Consider the following 21,036-nt stretch of genomic DNA (forward strand, 5'->3'; position numbering starts at 1 on the left):
GTTTTGTGGATAATATGAAGACCTGCACTAGTCTTTAGTCTTTTTTTTCTGACTTTGAAGACTGCAGAAACAGAGTAGAAGACAAAGAATTGCATATGACTGAGTTGTGCAAAAGCTTCTGACATTTTGCAACATCCAACTGTCAGGAAAACAAACATGCCAGCAATGATAAAAGGAAGTTTGAGGCACATAATTCCCATGTATTGAATCAGTTGGAACCACTTCTGGATTCCCATCTCCAATTACTACAGAAAATTGGCAAAACTAGTCTCAGTTTACTAACCGAGCTAGTAATCTATTAACTCTCAGTTAATAGCTTTTTTTTGTTTGTTTTTGTAGCTAATGAGACAGGTAATGATGATCATTTTAAATACGTATTGATCAAGATTTTTAGTACCAGGAAATCCATCTGCAGTATTCAGCAGTGTTTTAGTGTTAGTCTGTCAGACTTTTTAAATGAATAAAGGGATGCATTTGAAAATTTAGCATTTAGGGGGCATTCAGTTGAAGCTTTTTTGTTGAGCAAATGTTCGGTCCACCCCAAAGGAAAGTGCAGCATGCCAAAATCTAATATAAAAATTGAGTGTAAAACTGGCAAAGTTTTGATCAAAACAGCTGTCTTTTACACTGCATAAACAGATGCTACATATTTTTCTAAGCGCTACACGTGTTTACTTTCTTTCAGTAGTATGATGACGTTTCTGTGAGATAATTTTGGTATGGCTGTTATTATTATTGAACCTGTGAGCATGTTTGTGGAGAGCATGCAACGTAACTCTGTGTGTCCATGACAAATGATTTTCATCTTTCAGGAGAATTATCTTGTCATGGCTTCTGGCAGTCCAGCGTGACTCCACCTGAGTGCATTTGTGGTGCTGACGTGGGTATGGTCATGTTGCCTGGTTACCCCACACTTACTGGTGCAGACCTTAGCGTGGTTTAATCTCGTGAGAAGGTCCCCCCCTACCCCCCTTCTATCCCTTGACTCAAATTCCACGCTCAGCCTCTGGGGAACTCGTCTGTGCGTCACAGCTCTGGTCACAAAGACCTTTAGAGAGAAGTTCCAGTCAACACAGCACAGTCGCCGCCGGCACCCTCGAGCTGTTAGTCCACAGCAATATGTGAAAAATGTCCTCCTGCTTTGACGTATGTCAGAGCTCTCTTAGCCTCCTCACTGGAGCGTGTCGCAGTGATGAAGGTATTATACCCTCAACGAGGAGAATATGTCGCACGTAAGAGGGCTGCTTAGTGCACAAGGCATTAACTGCTTATCAGCAAGTGATGAAAGGCTTTCACAATTAGCTTTCAATGACTTTACCTCTCAAATACTTTCCATTTTTAAACCGATAGTTAGTTACATGCACCCTGTAATTACAGTGTTGACTCTCTCTGTCTTCAAACAAGATGCGGCATTTCTGAAAACTGTGTGATGGCCACCAGGCAGTGTACTGTTCTATTTAAAGTTATTAGATTAGAGAAGGGCTTTTGTTATTAATATTGTAATATTCAGACCTTCTACAATAAAACCAGTGTAGCTCTTAATCAGTTAATCAAAATCAGACCGTTGTTCACACAGCAGCTGTTTCCTCCAGATGTCATGGAGACAGTTAAAAGCATGGACATTTAACAGATATTTTAATGCAGGGAACTAGTCAGCTACAAGTTAATTGATGCAGGTATTCATCAAGCAGCAATTCATAAAGGTTCTGTAAGTGTAAGGATTCCCTTTTTTTCCAGTTTAAACCTTTATAAAAATACTTAGGATTTATGTCAATATTCGGATAAATAAATGAACAAAGATGTCACTTGGGATTGTGTATTCTTTTACTATTTGTCTACTTGGAAAGCAATTTTGAAATGAGCGCCCTATAATGTAACATTTCAGAATGAAACGCATGCACAATATTTAGGTGGTTTGATTGAACAAGATGATTGTGTAGTCAAATAAACTCTCTGTATATTTGACTATAACTGCTGTGCCACTTCAGTTCATTTATCTGTCTATAAACCATAGATGGTATGTAGAAGATGGATGTAGCCACCATGACGTCATCTGTTTTTGGGATTCCACATGTTGAAACCTCAGTCCTGGCTTTTTTCTTTGTTGGATTGGCCCTGGAGGTTGTTGTTTTATCCAAACCAACTCACGCTCTCGTCTCTTACTTCGCCTTACTTGTTGGCTTTCTTGTTGCTCCCAATATTAGCATCTTAGAACATTGCGTGTTGAAATTTTATTACTTCTGCGTTCTCATCAAAGATTCCTTTAATTTTCCAAATTATTTCCGCCGAACATCTGCTGTAAACTCCTTTAGCGGGAGCAGAAATTGCAGCCTCATTGTTGTTTTTCCCATCCTTGTGGCAGGATTAACATCTCATCTGCCGCGTCTCCCCCTGACCCGCAGAGCAACACACAGACCCTGTGTGACAGTAGCCAGGTTACTTGTTCATGTCACCCTGTGTCTGATCTCAGTGACATTTTGGGACTTGTCATATTGCTGCAGTGGGTTATTTATAGACACGTGCTTCGTTGAGCAGTTCTACATGATGTACAGCTCAACTGACAATTGCATAAACCAACTCCAGGACTGTGTGTGTGTGCTTTGATTTGATATTGAACATGTATAACTACTGTAAATAATGACTAAATAACAGTTACACATTTAAAGTGAATCCAAGTTAATTTGTGCGTTTGAATAAATGGTACCTTCAGTATGAATGTTTGTCCCCAAAAACTCTACTACTCTGTGCAAAAACCTTTTATGTTGTATTTAATTGTTGCATTTGTTTCAGTTAAGAATATTATTTATATGTTAATGCTTATATACCAACTCTTCCGAGTATTGCTCAGGCTTGAAGAATGTGTAAGATGAATTACTACTGTGGAAAGAAAATAATAAACAGTGGAAAGTACTAAAAATATTTGAGGATATCTGTTCCTTACTTTAAACCACCAAGTCCTGCCTCTTCTCTGTTGTTGGGACAAACTGCCCAGACACAGTTCTCTGACTAAAGGACTGGCCATCTAACTGGTCTCACTGGAATGTGGTAATGAATGCAAGTAGAGCAGTGGGTTGGGTATACCCCACCCACCACTGCTTCACATTTTGTCCTAAATGATGTGGAAACTAGTGTCAGAGGGCTAGCATTCATTAATTACACCGTGGGAGCTCACAGCTCTTTGTTTGGCCTCATCTGGAAGAAATGGTAAACATGAATCCACGATTGGCTAATTTTTTGAAAAATAATATTTTCTTTGCTTTTTCTTTCCAGATTTATGCTGCCCACTCAGACAGAAACACCAAGTACATGCTCCCTGAGAACATTTCGCACACAGGTCTGTGTCCTTGTTTATAGGCTGCCTCCCATCTTTAAAACAACTATCGCCACCAGCCATTTCTGTAATTGCAAGGTGGCTCAGGTTGCAAACATTGTTTCACCAGCCTATTCATTATTAATTAGGCACAGCCTGTTTGAGTATTTCATATCTTCAGACTTAAGGACCATCTGTGAGGTGCTGCCCTCTTGTGTTTAGAAAGAGTCTACACTGTATCTTCTTATATTCTTAAATCATAGGGGATTGCTCTTTAGGATTATGACTTGGGTCCTACATTTACAAAAAGGCATCACAGGTGTGGAATTTGTAAGATACAAATACATGCTACTGATTACATTACTGGTAATGTATGCTTCAAACACAGTGAAACATAACATTTATAATTTGTTTCACTTAACTGTATGAAATTGGATCTTACTCACCCCTGCCCCTGTTTTCAAGCATCCAACTTTATACTTGATAACCCCTTTAATATGAATTTACTGTGAGGGCCTTAAATGGCCTATTTTCTGAGTGGTTCTTCATTTAATATTAGAGGGGGAAAATGTGAAACATTACTAGATTCAGGCCAGAAAGAAGAAAGGAAGAAAAGCCTGTACACGTTTTGGCTCCAAATGATATCAGTACTTAAAACATTTCTACAAAATCATGATTTAGATCCAAAGAATCTTCTCTAACTAGAAATAGAAGCTGTTTTGATAGCATTAATGAATTAATTTCTCTAAATAATTACCTATGATTAGGTGCATTGGATACTTACTTGAACTAATGTTTGTTATTTTCTTGGTCAGGAAAATATGCACCTAAATATAATAAAAATGTCTTGGCTAATAACTCAGTTAAAAGTATATTACACATAATAAAAGTCTCAGGTTTGCCAATCAATACACATGTACTAATAAGGAAACAATCTGTTCTTTGTTACTTGTATCTGTTTTAATTAAGAGATCTGCTGCTAACACAATATCAATCTAGGAAATGAAAGAAAAAGCTAGTTTCAGATTAGTTTCTCTGTGGATACCTTCTTACAGATAGTTGTATGACTCAATTCTACAAATTTCCCCCACATGGTGGCAGTATTATACAGTCTATAGGTTTGTCCTTATGTTAGGCGTGAGATAACCCTTTCATTGCTGCAGCATATTGAAGGTCTGTTAAATTAATAACTGATGTAGAAACCGCTTTGTTTTTCCTTTTTCGCTTATGCCATTGAAACACTGAGAATCTGAAATGTCCCACACTGGGACCTCCATAAGCATGCACATCTGCTCATTTGTTGCAGCTGTGTTGGGACTCTTGTGTGTGAATACTCATGTGTTGTGCAGAGTGACCCTGTTAAGAACTTTGCATTTGTTAATAACGTGTAGGTTTTTTATTTATTTATTTATTTTTTACATGTTTGTGTAGGGGTACAACACAAACCTTTTGCCTTTTATAGGAACCTATGGGTGTATAGTGAAATTTATGGTGTGTGTAATGTAAACTACTGTGCAATTTGTGGGGGCAGCCCCTCAGGAAATAAAAGCTTTAAATCAGTTGTAGGTCCAAAGTAAGTACTTTGAAAAATATGCATTCACCTGAATTTAAATCAAACAGCAAGTGAAAAAAGGTGACCCAGTCTACATGCAGGTGTTAAACAAAGGCTCTTTTTGCCTGTGTGCAGGTGTGTTATTAATTGGCTGCAGGGCCTCTGTCTATAGTCTTTCCACTGTGCTAACAGAAACCTTGTGGGGCAATGTCTTGCATTTGGTGGGACTATCTTGGTTCCTCAATAACTGCTTCAATTTCTAACACCTTTTTTTTTTCTTACTGAGCAGGTTTAATGTGAGATCTTAACTGAACACAGCAGTTTACTGTGCAAGCGTCAGGATGCATGAAAATTGGGGCTTGGCATTTTTTGATTGACAGTGTGTGTGTTTTTATATGTGTAGGAGGTTTTTTCACATTTACTTAATTATTTCTGCACCCACGGGAGATCCCAGGCCTCTTCAGTCATGTCCTCCATCCTGTTTCGTAAGCGCCTGCTCATATATGGGCATCTTCCTTCCTTCCTTCCTTCTCCTCTGTTGCACTGTCTACTTCCTGAACAACAACCCCACCCCTCCCTTCGAATTTCCCTCTCACCCCACAATCACTTACTGTACACGCAAACATGCACGCACACTCCTACTCATGCCGGTTAGCAATGGGCTGAGGCAGGAGTGGCCGGCCCCTCTGCAGGAAGTAGTTTGCTCACCAGTTCTCATGCCGGGTAGCACTTATTTTGTACTTTGCTTTGCGAAGTTTTTTTTCCTCTCATGTCGCACATTCCATGCTTCAAGTTGTTTCTTGGAAAACGTATTTGAAGTGTATGGGAAGTGAATGCGTTCGATAGCATTTCTTTTTCATCTGGACTTTCTTTTGCACTGGTCCCGTGTTCCCAGAAACTGCAGTGAAACAGAAATTTAAGTTCTAGTATTATTTATGTACCTCTAACATGGACTGGCGTTCACTGGGTGGCCTTTGATTGCCCCGAAGGCTTGCAGATGCCACTTGAGATTAGCTCTTCTATCTGCAGAACTATAATGTAGACACATGTTGGCTTTGAAGTAGGACAAACAGATTCATCAAGTTTGCAAGTCAAAGAACATAAAGTCTCAGAAGTGTGCAGCTGGGGCTACTTCAGCCACTGATTCTACTTGCTCCTTGTTTACCTGTAAAACCCTTTTCAGTGGGAACCATATGCATTAGACTAATACTATAAATCTACTATGTAGTTTATTGTTAGCACAGGAACCTTCTCCATGGCATGCTTTGTGAGAATAAAACAGAACGTCCAGTCTACCCATCATTATGTAGACATAAAGCCACAAATGAATTATTGCTACAGTTTCAGATGTGTAATTACAATGCCGCCCTCTTGTTGCTCCCGATGAAATATCAGCTTAGTCAACAACTAGGTCACTGCATATCCAGTTTCCATCAATAGAATTTTCATGCAACTGCCATGAAGTTTTGCGCACGCATGCATGGTTCAAGAACTGAATACATTCTCCAGTCTGCAACAACAGAGTTGTTTTCTAAAGATGAACTGAAAGATGATCCACTGCCATTTCCTTATAGAAAAAATAATTGTAAATAATGGTTAACATGGTAAACATGATCCGTTTCAACATTAGCATTATGTGGGTAGGTTAGCAAGATTTTTGTAATTACCCCAGTTGTGGACTGTGTACATCCTCATGGAGGTACTAACACGGCAATAGGCAGTTAAGCTGTGTCCACACAGGAAGCGTTCAGTTTTCCCTGTACTGCATATCTGATGATATAGTAATGATCTTCATTAATCAATGCATGCAGCTGTCTGCACAGGCTCCATGCATTGTTTAGCTCCATTTCTGTCCTTGGTACACATAAATGCAACTAAAGGCATATTTTTATCCTGCAAACCTGCATTTTTGTTTTGTTTTGTTTTTTGAGCATGCAACTATAGTACCTGTCCACTCCAGCTATAGTTCATACAAAGCATGGGTGACTTTCCCTTGTAGAGACAAAGCAGCAGCTGCTTGTTTTCATATGTATCTGTCATTGTACATGCTATTGTATAGAAGGTATTAGAAAGTGCTTCTGCATAGCAACAAATGTGCCCCGTTTAAAAAAACCCAAAAAAACCCCCCAAAAAAAACAAAACCCAACGCTCTAATCATGGTTTCAGGGCCCTGACAATAAACAGTGCACACAGGCTGCTTTATCTGTTCGTGTGCTGTGGTGTCCACTTTGAGACGCTCCTGTGCCACATGTCTGCCAGACGAGAATTCCAGCCACCCTGATCTTTGCTGCGGAAGCCGTTCAGGGAGTGTTGGCGTCCAGTTAACAAACATAAGGGTTTGGCAGTTAAGAGAGGGAGGCCAAGCAGCCGTCGGGATGTCATCCTGCCCAGAAACTCTGCCTAGCCACTGGTTGCATGCCTGGGATTCTTTTGTAGAAGCTGCTCTTTCCTGCTTTGATTTTTTTTTTTTCCTAAAACATTTTCCTCTACCAGACAGTGGCACAGCGAAATATTTTCCAGTCCAGAAATAAGTTGCTTTTAATTGCATTGCCTTACAAGTATACACTTGGTGGTCTGCGCTGCTGTAAAAATGTGCCTTTGATTGACATTCATTAGAGATGAAACAGGGTGGTATGCAGCTCAGCACTGCAGCCACGTTCCAATGCAGTTGCACTGTTCTCAAAACAAACCGCTCCAACTGGTGCGCACATACTTTCCCTGTGAGATCCTGGTCGGTGCTTTGAATGAATGCAGCATTATAATACTCCAAAATGCATGACTGAAAAAGGCTCAGCCACCATCTGAACTCTCTGCACTGGACCGGGTTTGACTGTCATATCATGTAGGTCATGTAGGCAGACTGAGGTAATCTTTTGGGAAGTTAAATTGCTTATTTTGGATAATAAGCAGGTCGCTATTGCATGAAACTACAGATTTCTGCACTTTTGAAATCGCAGACCTGTCTAGGTCTTTGTAACCTAATGACAGCATAAATGCTCTTACTGATGTAAATGCTTAATTGCCAAGAGATTATATATTGAAAAGCGCTCTGTTTAGCTTTCATTGTTAAAATCGAAGCAGCTGTGATTCACTTCTCAACAGTGACACAGCAGGTCAGAACATGTGGCAGACAAACTGACATTGAAGTTTTGAAGTTGCTGAAGATGCTGAGAGTGAAATGCAAGTCAGTAATGAAATTATTCAAATTTGGTGTTCAAAAGTTGCTTTAACCTTACTAAATGTATGAAGAGTGAAAAAAGAAAGAATGAAGTGATAAAGTAATTAATTTTTAAATGCAAAAGGTCAACCTCACTTTATAATATTCTGCAAAAATGATTTTCTGTCCGTTGTGCATTGTTTAGGAACTAGAGGGGAAAATGTGAACTGCAGCTTGACTGGTTGGTGGCGGCAGTAAATCCTGTTTATTTGGTGTTTTAACTGTCATGACTGGAAATGAGCAGTATCACTGACTGATCTATTGCTCAGCATGCTTCTGACATGAGCCATGATGCATGATGCATGACTACAACACAAAACCTACACTACATTGTAAAACCTTGTTAAAGCTGCAGTGCATGGAAATCTGAAGTCTTATAATCCCTCCCTTCAATGCTTTCTCTTTGGAAAGACGTACTACAGACTTCATTGTTTCTGTCTTGGAGATGAAGGCAGGAGGGGTTGCAGAATTCTTCTTATATCTTACAGAACTGGAATGACAATATTAATGGTTATTATGAGATTACTGCACAATGACGCCATGTTTAACCTCCTAGGACCTGCCGTCCACATATGTGGACATCACATTTTGGGGTATTTCGACCAAAATACTCAATGTTGCTCTACAACGGCCTGATATCCACTTATGAGGACATTATACTGCTGCTGTTCTATCGAAATTTTAAACGAATATCCTCATGTGGCTCTTATTTTTAAAAAAACAAAACAAAATTAAGGTAAAAAAAAATCAGGTAATTCTTTGTTTTTACATTCATCGGGCCCCAATATGCCCAAATATCAAAGAGAAATTAAAAATGCATGTCGTGGAAGAGTTCGGGTCTTAGGAGGTTAATGGTAGAGCCAGTTAATGTGAAAGTGAGAACTGATTTGCCTTGTAGACTCTGAAGGTCTCTCTGTCCTTTGCCCAGTCAAAGATATGTGCCCTAACTAGTAAAGACATGCTTTTATTTTCATTTTAGCTGTAACTATGTTATTAATGTAGCTGGCAAACATCTGGTGTCTATAACAAAACAACTTTTGTAAGTTGATAGAAAACAAAAACAGAGCTGAAAGAGTAACTCGCATACAAACTTAAAAAGGTATAAAATATGATTATTATTTTTAATTTCTTTTTCAGGAAATCTGTTGAACAAGTGTATTTGCTTAACTGCGCTTTATAATTGCTCCTGTAAAATACATTTAAAATATTTATGATTGAAAGTGTGACTGTTTAAGGTGACACATTATAAATGGACAAGTTAAAGACAAATGCTTAACTAAATAAACTAATGTACTTTCAAATAGTAATTTTGTTCTTCTTCTTCTTATTATTATTTGGGTTCAGTCAAAATGTCCACTGAGATTGCAGTTGCATTCAGACCAGTTAAACTTGAATTTCCGTGAAAACTAAATCCTCAGTGATGTGCTGTATAGGTTTTTGTCATCCTGAAACTTTCCCAAATGTACTTTGCCTCCTTGTGCAGAGATGGGCGAGGTGGATGTTTCGAATTCTTTCTCAGTTAATAATACCTGTTTCATTGCTCTCAACTCAGTGTATGCAAACTCTCTGGTAATAACGTGTTAGTCCAAAGGGCAGATTAGTAATGGGTTAGGACTGCAGGTTTACAATCAGGTGTCACGAGACATAAGCTGCAAGCACTTGTGTAGTGTCCCTATTAGGACACTTTTGCACGGTGTCCACCCTATCTGCTCTTACGTCTGCAGCCTTGTCTTCTGCCTCTCCCACGGCTGTTCATTGTGTGCTCACTCAGCTCTGGGGTGCTCTAGAGTTCACCGGAGGGAGAAGAAGAGGGAGGTGGGAGAGTTGTTAGTGTGAGGTCAGAAGGCTGTGTTTTTCTTTCCCATCCCTAGCCTCTTTTTATGCCTCTCTGTCCTTTGTTCGTCATGATAAGCAGTCAGGTGGCAGCAGAAGTAGTCTCCCTGTCAGCCACTATCACTTAACACCACCTTCTCTCATTAGTGGGCATGTTTGATTACATCATGCGATTATATCAACTTCTCTACAAAAACCACAGGAAGCTCTCATTTGACTAAAAACCAGACTCTCATTTTATTTGTGCAGACAGTATTATATTTGCAGGTTGTAATCTGCCATGCAACGTGGTATGCCATACCAGAATAAATTTTTTGGTTGCCTCAAAATCTAGCATGCACCCAATGCATGTTAGAGTCACTGATTATTGACAACAAATTTTTTTCCAGTTTATGAAAAACCAGAACATCAGCTTAGCATAATAAAGAGAAGAGTTTTTCAAACTTCAAGTGTTTGTTTTAGATTTCAAAAACACCCATAAAAGATGTAAGCTGCTAAACTTGTTTGTGTTTGATATTGGTATGGAGATACAGTTACTGTATGTGTAAATATGTGTTAAACTTAGCAGGTCTTCAGGTCCAGCTTTCGAAGCTCAGCTTGCTCTGTAAGTCATGCCATGTAGTCAAACAATGTAATGCAATAAATATGTGCAGTCTAACTGTCTAATTATCGCATAAATTTGTTAATAAAAACTATATATATTTTTTAAATGGCTCATTAAACAATCCACACTTGCATAGTTAAATTAAAACATTTAATCGATTTGTGTTTACATTGCTCCCATCACTCAAATGTGACCTGTGAGTGCATCAGGTTTTGTTCCATTGGCCACTTTTGAAGTAGAGCATATACCCTGCATGGAGTCGGATACATGAACTACAGATTCTATGTTTCTGACTCAGATCTGTCTTGCTTGAGTCTGATTCCGTCACAGACACGACATATATTTCGGGAAGGGAAGTGCTGTTTCTCAGATGCTTATGAAACATTCTGTGTTGCATCTTGTGCAATTGCATTCTTTGAATCGGCTGAGAAATTGCTACCTTAAGAGCATAGAGTTACTGACGGTTTCCCATTGAGATCCACCTGATCCGGTTCATGATGCCCACTTTGAAAACGCCTCATGATGTGAAGTCTAGAACAAAGTAACCAATAGATGATGCTACAGTGGCTATGTTCATGTACAGTTCTTGCTTAAAAAATTCACACAGTATTTGAAGTATGTTGAAAGAATATATTTAAATGTAGTTTAACATTTACTGACAATCTGGATAAGTACTTCAGACACATAGATTTAGCTTGATTTAGTTTTATGTAGGAGGTGTGATAGTGGAGTCATCAAAAGAAGCGGGGTGGCACTGCGCCTGCACATGTATAGGGCTCAGACTTTAGTGCTACACCACTGATAACACCAAAACTTTGAGTCTGCAAAGTCTATGTGCTGAAATCAAGCACATTTAGAGTGCTTAACTTATTTTAGTTGTAGATCAGTTATCATCCCTGCTTTTTTTAAATTGCAGGATGGAGTTCTTACATGAAGATAAACTGGGTCTCATTGAAATGTCCTGACAAACCTCAGGAGGAAGGGGTCATTTTGACCTTGGTAGCAATTGCGAGCACAGCAGCTGATCAAATGAATGAATGTGTTTGCTGATGTCAGTTACAGAATAATCATCTTTTCTTTTTTTTTAAAAAGTGAAAGTGACTAAAATTTAAAAGCAACAAATCAATAAAGAAATAACATTAAAAAAAAAATGAGTAGTAGCTTCAGATAAACTTTCCTTTTTAATCCTGGGTAATTGGAGCAACTTTCCACTGACCTGCTTTGCATTGCAGTGGAAAAGAGTAGAAAGGAGAGTAATATCTGAAAAGATGGACACAAAAATCATCTATAAAAGTAATGGACTGCATTGTCTTTGCAGGAGTCTTTTGCACCCTCCACAATATAAATAAAAAATATACTAGATTAGATTTTTACCATCATTAGACTCAGAATTAGACTCAGGATGCTCATAATTTCCTACACGTTCTTACCCTTTTAATCGCATGCTTTCTTTGCAGAAAATGTGCACTGAGCATTGATAAAATGTATGCTAATGAGTTGCCACAAAATGTGGTTTCTTATTTTGCAATTTTTTTTTTAATGGTTGAGTGAAGTGTGAAGTACTGCCTGCTATTAAATGTTCTCAAAATTTTATTTTATAATAGAATGTATATAAAATGTTTAAACCTGCCACCCAGTAGTAAAGGTATAGTGAGTTAGCCTTCCTCTCTGGCAGAACCAGTAAAGAAAGAACAACCTTTGCATGCATGTAAGCTAATAAGTGTATGTGTGATGGTTAGGCATGCTGAGTGTGGGGAAGTGGGGAAAAGGTGAGAGCACTGTGTGTTGGTAACCTTGGAGGAATGGCATGGAAGTGTCAGCTGAATGTGTAATGGTGATACAAGGGAGGACGACCTGCTGACGTTTATCCTTGAGCAACAGAGCATGTAAAAAAAAAAGTTGTAGATTACTTGGTTTGACATGTTATTCAACTGTTCATTCACACCCCTGTCTGTGTTCAGTATTGCTGTTTTTGAAGCTAAATGTGAAGCGTCTTGTGATGTGATGCTGCAGTTTAATGTGGACTGAGAGGAATTTCCTTCTCCCTGTTTATTTTCCCACAAAGTAGGGAGTAAAACGGGTTGGTCTTCTTGCAGAGAAAGAACCCTTTGGAGCTAAATGCATCCATTTCTGTTCATGAATAACAGGGTGGTGCAGTTGGTTAGAAGTGTAAATGCTGGATTATTTAAACAATGAGAGCTGTGACTTGTACGTTGGGTGCCATGTGAGAGCTAAAGGTGGTGCGAGACTGAGGGGTTGTGGGTTTACTGAATTCCTATCTGGTGAGCGGTGCATTGGTTTCTGTCTAGACAAAGCTCAGTTGTCGGGGAGACCCATGCAGATCCAGGACTGCCCCAGGCTCCAGGAAGTATTGGTGGGAGAGAGTAGGCTGTTATTTTTTTTTCCTCCATCCTGCTCACTTTTCTTTCCTTTGGGGATTTCAGCAAATGCAGCCTATTGCTGAGAGTGGGGTTTTTTTTGTTTTGTTGGTGGTGGTGGGAGTTTTTCTCCCATGATCGGGTGGAGACAGCTTGGTGCATGTGTGCAGTGATATCAGTGGCATAAAAATCCCACTGCTTTCATGTCTCACACTCACCAGGAAATAACATCCTGAATACTCACATTTACAGATGCATACACACTCAGCCACTTTGTGTTGGGCCCATCACAGTTGGATCACAGTTAGAACATTTTTACAAGTAAAACGGGTCTTTAGCTTTCTGATTATGGACGTCCTTTGTGTGGCTCAATTGTCTCTGAGTGGCTGTTTGCAGCAAGATAAGTCAAAGACGATGACTGTCTGTGAGCAGACAGAACTAACTAAGGGTTCATTAACTCTTACACTCAGCCATGCCTTGAGGGCTCTTTCCTGGAGCCAAGACAGATTCTTGTCTGGAGGATTTAGGGTTGACAGCAGACTTATTAACCATTTCCAAAATCTAAGTGACGATAATAAAGTCTGGATAAACACAGAAATATCCCTGCAGACGCCCCGTCCCCTTCAATCTGGATGTCTGGCTTGTCTGGAGTAGGGCGCTAGTAACGTGGTGTCAGGGAGGATTGGGCGATTATATTAAAATGTTAAACTTTTCACTACTGTCAAACAAAGATACTGAATACATTTCTTTGCACTACTTGGGATCAGTAGATAGTTGCCTTCTAACTTTAAAATGAACAAATAGGTGGTAAAAAATGTGAGTGCACACTCTATAACATGTCTTTGTGATGACTCGGAGTTTGTCACTAATTTTGAAGTGGAAACTCATGTGTGCTATTTCAGGAAAGTTCATCATTTCAGATGCTAGTAACAAGACTCAAATGATCGTTTAGTTCACATATTGCAAGCGTAACCCCTGCGAAAGCTTGTGCATTATTGTCTTCAAATACATTTACTGTATGCTGCTTAAAGCATATGTTGGCTATAAACTACATTTCCCACAATGCATTTTGATTGTTTGAACATCGCTTTAAACAATCGGGGGCAAGCGGGAGAACATCTAGCTTAATGTGATGTACCGCCAGATCTGTTGTTTGAATATAGACAACAGAAACATCAGAATCTCAGTTAAAAGCTCATAAAACCATTTCAACAACCACCAAAAAGCTAAATCGGCAAACAATTAACGAACAGGTGCGGGAAGCCAACATCTCCCAGATTCCAAAACTACAGATTTTGTCACTCTCCAACCAAAATTCACTGAACCAGCAGCAAAAGGAGACGACTACTTTACACCTTACGTTTGAAAAACATTGTAATGAATTCCCACTTACTTTGGCTGTCTTCCCTCACAGCTTTCGCTCAGTGTACTTTGAGACCAGTTTCCCATCAAAAATCTCTATTTTCTGCCTTATTTGCTTGCTCATTACGCATCAGTTTATCATTGTGTACAGTGTTGTTGGCCTCCTTTTTTTCCTCCAAAAAATGACATCTGACAAGAGAGCCTAATTTCTGCTATTCAGTACTAAAGAGATTTCAACTTTCTGACAGATTTCTTTTCTTTGTCGCAGCAACTTTTTCTTTAAGATGTAGAAAACAGTCAAATATGTGGCTTCAGAAAGGGGAGTTTCACTTCTCCGGCCCGCTTAAGATCAAAGTGGGCTGTAGGTGGCTCGCAATGTAAAATGAGTTTGACATCCCTGATTTAGATGGAAAACTTTTTTAAGTTAGCCATCAAACAACTGTTGATGGATTGCAGTCAAAGTGGGTGGATGAAAAAATCAACAAGTTTTTAAAAAAGTGTTGTTTCAAAGCTCTTTTTATTACACATGTTCAAAGTGAGTTTTGCAACAGGTTTGCATGATAACCCCCACCCACATTAATTTCCATATTAATAGCAACAGCTGCTGGCTGGCATGTTGTCTTGCATCTGGCCGTCCAGATTTAGCTTCAGACATGGTGGGGTAGTTCCTCTTTTGTCCGTCTGTTGCTCTTCTGTATTTGTCAAATAAAGGCAATATCTCCCAAAGCCAAATCTAATTTCTTTGGAAAATAATCAAAGCAGAGGGAGGAGGAAACTGAATACAGCATGATAAAGTGTAGTAGAAGAGAGCAGCACCTGGTTTGGGGCTTTTTAGCTGCTTGTCTTTCACTAAATTCCAAGTACATAAAAGACAAGTTGCCAGAACTTCAAAGAGCATTCTAATCTATAGATGTCATTCACTGTACCTCTCCACAGGGTGTGTATGAAAAAGACCAAGATGAACTTATTTCTCAGGGAATCAGAAGCACATTAGTCAAAGCTTTGAACTTTTAAACGGCTGCGCCTGTCTGCAGGCTGTGTGACCGAACATGCACACGCTCTCAAAAGAAACCTGTTTTTCCGCACATGGGGCCCAGGTGGGAAGAAAGGAGAGGCAGACGGAAACTGGAGTGAAAATCTGTTGTCCTAAATCTGACCTCACCCTTGGTTTTAAAAAAAAAAAAAAAAAGAAAAAAAATCTGCATGCCAGTAGTTCAGGAAATGGATGTAAAGTAAAGTGAGAAGCTCAGAGAGAAACTTGCAGCCTGTGACTCAGCGGCTCGGAACCCCGATCTCCTTTTTAATCTGCAGCGCAAACACCGACACCTTCTGTGATTCTTTTCATGTCTGCTGACTTCACACAGTTAGGTGTTCAAAGCTTTTTGGACAGCACCGCCGACGCCTTTAAAGTCTGTCACCATCAAAGCTTGTAATCGATGATGCTCATGCACACATTGAAATGTTATAGCATTAGTCATACAGTTTGCCTCCTCCAACACTCAGAAGAGACGCTGTGTGTTTGTCTCTCTTTGGGAGGCCTCTGTCTCTTTCCTCTGCACGCCTGACTGGGCAGTCTGGTTCCCTGATAACATCAGGCTGTCTGAGATTAGTGCTCATGAGGGCGCAGTTAAACTTGTAAAAGCTCACAACTCCTGTCCCAGTTGCCTCTGTTGTGAACAATGCAAAAATAGCTGTTGTGAGTGTGGCACAATACTGATAGCCTGTCTGCATTGTCACTGTGCCTCTCAAATGAGCCTAAGCCTCAGAGCTTATTGTAGAGGCTGCCACAGATCCTGGCCCAGGAGTAGACTGTGGAGCCTGCCGGGGTTGTCTCAGTGTAAGGGACAGATAACAGAGGTGCTCTGTGTCCCACGGAGCAACACTTTTGTAACTGCAGCTGATAACTAATCATACAGGACATGGTTAGTAGCCTGCCTTTAGTTGGGCAAAACAATGAATAACACCTTTGTATGCAATAGATAGGAGTTAATGAAGCATTTGTTCTTTATTGAAGCAATTAAGTATTATAAATAGTGATATATTGCAGCAGAGTATTGAAATTACATAGTCCATCCAAAGCTGTAGTTGCTCCCCTTTGGCTTGTAACATTGCACAGAGATCTGCCTGACCAAACACTCTTAATGGCTTACTGACATATTATCATATGTGTGCTGAATCCTTCAGATCATCAAAGAATTTGTAATGTTAGACATACACAGTCCGAGTAAAGACAAAATGAAGATTTGAAATGAAAATATGATTTATTAAAAGCCAAAAAATATCCAAACCTGGTCCTTTGCGAAGAAGTAATTACCCCCTAGACGTAATAACTGGTAGCGCCACCCTTTGCACTCTATCGTGTTTGTGATAGCTGTGATAGCTTCTTCGCTGATATATATATTTTTTTCAATTTAGCCACTTTGGAGGGGTTTTGAGCATCTCAATGTGATTTAAGTCCAGACTTTGACTTTTACATATTTAAAAAAAAATTTATTCATTTAATTTGCTGGAGTATTTCAGAATCATTTGTACTTGGTAAATGGCCTGTATTTGTATAGCGCTTTCCTAGTCCCTAAGGACCCCAAAGCACATTGCACCCACATTCACACACTGGTGATGGCAAGCTACATTGTAGCCACAGCTGCCCTGGGGAGCACTGACAGAGGCGAGGCTGCCGAACACTGGCGCCACCGGGCCCTCTGACCACCACCAGTAGGCAACGGGTGAAGTGTCTTGCCCAAGGACACAACGATTGAGACTGTCCAAGCCGGGGCTCGAACCGGCAACCTTCCGATTACAAGGCGAACTCCCAACTCTTGAGTTGCCCAGCTTGAGCTTCAGGACATGAGCTGTTTCTGTGTTAGTGTTAGTTTCATGCCAGATATAACAGGACGCAAACCTTCCAGAAATATCAACTTTTGTCTCATCAGTCCACAGAATCTATTCATCAAAATGTTTTTTTCCGTGTTGTTTTTGGTCAACAGTGGTTTTCACCTTGGACCTCACCAGTAGATTCCATTTTTGCCCACTCTTTTTTTTTTTTTTTTTTTTTTTTTTTTAAATATTCTGAACACTGACCTTAACAGAGACAAGTGAGTGCTGCATGTCCGTAGTTCTGGGTTCTTTCTTGCTCCTGGAGTAATTTTGGTAGGCTGGCCACTCCTGGGATGGTTCAAGGTTCTTTATTTGTCACATGCATAGTTATACAAGTATAACACACAGTGAATACTGCAAGCAGGCGAATTCTGTACATTAATATGAATAGACATCTGACTATTTTACAGGATAGACAATATAAACATGTTTAAAATTAAAGGAGTTGAAATGTACATTGTGCCTGGGTTTAGAGTGTCTGGAAGAGAGTCCTGTCTCAGTCAATTATAGATGATGTGAGCGGGCGGGTGTGTGTGTTTAGGGCACGGATGGCTTGGGGATAGAAGCTCCTCTTGAGTCTCTCTGTCCTTGCCCGGAAGATGCGGAACCTTCTACCAGATTGCAGAAGTTGGAACAGTTTGTTGCCAGGATGGGACGGGTCCTTCAGTATCTGCGCTGCTCTAGTCCGGCATCTCCTGGTGTAGGTGTCCTGAAGCGGGGGGAGAGCAATCCTGCAGCAGCGTTCTGCTGTACGGATCACTCTCTGGAGAGCCTTTTGGTCCTTCACACAGCTGTTCCCAAACCACGATGTCATGTTCTGTGTGAGGATGCTCTCCACAGCGCCTGTATAGAAAATCCTGAGGATCTTTGGAGAGACCCTGAACTTCCTCAGTTGTCGTAGGTGATACAGGCGCTGCCTAGCCTTTTTGGTCTGGACCTGAATGTGGGCAGCCCATGTCAGGTCTGAGGAGATGTGGACACCAAGATACTTGAAGGACTGCACCCTCTCCACTGGAGCTCCATTGATGATAATGGGCTTGTAGTCTCTGTGCTGACCCCTTCTGAAGTCCACCACCAGCTCCTTAGTCTTCACCACTGATCCCAGTTTTTGTCATTTGTGGATAACAAATAAAGAACCTTGAACCTTGAACGGCTTGCAATCTGGCTATTAGTCTTTCCAGACTAATAGATATAAATAACATTGTTTCTCATTTGTTCTTTAGATCGTGGTATGATGTGTTGCGTTTATAGATCTTTTAGCTTACTTCATATTATCAGACAGGTTCAGATTAAGTGATTTCTTGATTCAACAGTATTTGAAATAATTACACTTGTGTCTCTATTGAAATTGAGCTCAGCTTTCCAAACAATATGGTTAATTAATGAGTTAACTCTGAATTGAATCATCATGTAAAAAATGCATTTTGTTTTTATTCCGGTTATCTTTGTCTATTGTTGTTATTTGTTGATTATCTGTAAGTGTGATGAATATTAAAAAAAGAAATCAGGAAGGGGGGAGTGCTTTTTCATGACACTGCCACACTGTTGACAGGCAATGCGTCAGTTCTAACCCAAACCCTGTTATCAGGATGAATACCCTGGTGCGTGTCCTGCTTGCACTTTGTTTATTTTCTCCACTTGCTGATTTGCTTTATTTTTCAAGGTCCTTTTCCTGTCGATTAGGGTTAGGAAAATACTGTTTTTCAAGTTGAAATATGCCCTCTCACAATAGTAACCTTGCTTGTAGGAGTTTTCCGTTACACCCACATATCACTAATGTCATCACCCAGTGCGTAAGGGTCCGGAAGCTAACCTTGTTCCTAAATGAGCCATGTGAGCTTATTTAGTAAAACAGAACTAAAAGCCTGGGGATGAGAATGAGCTGAATCGATGCATAAAAATCTAGAGCTGTAATTAGCCTGAAACATGCAAATCAAAGACCAGCAAGTGGGCTGTAAGCCAGCTAAATAACAGGCTTCAGTATTCTATTGCATTGCTTCTCAAAGCATGGAGGCATGGAGACACTGCAGGTTGGGCGCACATGCAGGTGGAAGTGCATCACCTTGGGAACTCTTACAGTTTGGTTTTCTGTTACTTTTTGTTCTCACTAGCTTTTTACTTTTGTGGTTACTCTCATAACTCGTGTTTAAAAAAAAAAAAAAAAAAAAGCTTAAAATTGCTCACTTCACAGTAACTCTGTTTGGAAATGAAAGCCACTTCAGTAACCCAACCTGCCATTACCCAGTGCCACAGGACAGGACACTTTGTACCTAAATGAGTCACAAATTTAATAAAATACCACTAAATGGTGCCTGGGGAATGAGAACGAGGTGTATCGATATAACGGCGCAATAAATCTCTAATTAGCCTAAGGTTTGCACGTCAAAAACCAGAAAACAGACCAAAATGTCAGTTAAATAACAAGTTCACTTCTCAAACTGTGGGTCTTGGAGTCACTGTAGGTGAGAAAGGGAGATGCCAAGTGAGGCTTTGGAACTGGAACATGCCAAAAAAAAAAAAGAGAGCATGAGAAGCATGCAGTGGGGCAATTTAAGTCATTTGTAAAGCATCAAGAAAACGGTACCCATGCTTTTGAATGTTGCACCGAAAATTAATTTGTTCAGTTGTATGTTTGCGTGTGCCTATCTTTTTCCACCCTCTTGACCATTTCACTCTTGAAAAAAAAAAAAAAAAAGAATTGTCTCAGAAAGGTTAAACACAGAACATAATTTTAAAAAATGAAGAATTTGCAGCACCAACAGCCAATTCTTTAACTCTTGCTAGTTACGGATGGAAACGGGAATAGTTTGAGCTTTCATTAATGAGTTTTGCAAATTTTTGTAGCAATCACTCCCGCTTTGAGCTTGTTAGGGTTAGGGAGGACCATATGGACCAAAGAAATGATAATAACAGCTAAGGAGTATTTCAGTACACATATGGGCATATGATATGTCATTAGGTCATTAGAGTATTTGGTCAGGCAGCAGATCTGTGTGCACTATTACACACTAAAGGGCAAAAGCTGCTGTCATAAACTCTGCAGGACCTCTGTGCTGGCACTGTGAGGGCCCACCTGTGCAAAAGCCCTGAAGCCACATCAAAGTAAGCCCTCCGCTGTAAAACTTCAAATATGTTTTCATCAATCCTTTCAGTATGCCACATGTTTACATTTGCCACACATAAGCACACACGCTAGATGCAGACAGGCGCAACACAGCTGAAGACATTTCAGACATTCTTTTGGCTAGCAGGATCTTAAAGACTCTGCCGCACTTGGAATCACACACCCGCAGTGATAAAAGTTCACTACTTGTTTATGTTTGTTTTACTGGAATGAGTGCACTTTTTTTTTTTTTTTTTTTAAACCACGCATTTGTTTAATTGAGGTCTTATTTCAAAAATAAAATTTCTAGTGTACTAAAAAGTGTTCCTTGCAGTAGGAACTATTTGCATATAGTGCAGTGGTGGTTTTAACTCAGGAATACTTCATGTTTTTCAAGAAGTATAAAACATAAACAAGCTCATTCGGGGCAAATGAGCTTGTTTATGTTTTTTGACTTTGGGGCAAATCCAGGTTAAACGTTTCTTGTATTTGAGTATGCATGCTATAAACCAGTCCGGTTTGCCTCACTACAGTACATACATATTACGGGAAAAGTATGGGAGTTTTTTTTCTTCTTCAAGAAATATAAAAATACTCATTTTATTCAAATAGCTTTAGTACGGTCAGAATCTTAAGGAGAACCTACAACAAAAGTCACATTATTGACATGCATGAAATTTAGAAGTAATTAGTTTATTTTGATCCCTCAGAAGCAGCAGGGTTACTGTAACACTAGTCACTGCCTTGACTTATAATAAGGGATTACTTGGAATCCAGCTCATTTCAGGAGAGGGACCTCCCTG

General features: G+C 39.8%; 1 protein-coding gene across 3 annotated transcripts in view; it reads left to right on the forward strand.

Annotated features, from left to right (window-relative positions):
• Positions 1-21,036, forward strand: part of gng12b (guanine nucleotide binding protein (G protein), gamma 12b) — a 28,510-nt gene that overhangs the window by 1,102 nt on the left and 6,372 nt on the right. For 2 of the 3 annotated variants that reach the window (XM_026159062.1, XM_026159063.1), the window contains exon 2: positions 3,271-3,334. The exons of the other annotated variant lie outside the window; for it this stretch is intronic. The gene's annotated coding sequence lies outside the window, so the exon portion shown is untranslated. The remainder of the gene's footprint in view (positions 1-3,270; positions 3,335-21,036) is intronic. 3 annotated transcript variants of the gene reach the window in all.

Source organism: Astatotilapia calliptera, chromosome 23 (assembly GCF_900246225.1).
Source record: "Astatotilapia calliptera chromosome 23, fAstCal1.2, whole genome shotgun sequence".
In the NCBI taxonomy this organism is placed as follows: Eukaryota; Metazoa; Chordata; class Actinopteri; order Cichliformes; family Cichlidae; genus Astatotilapia; species Astatotilapia calliptera.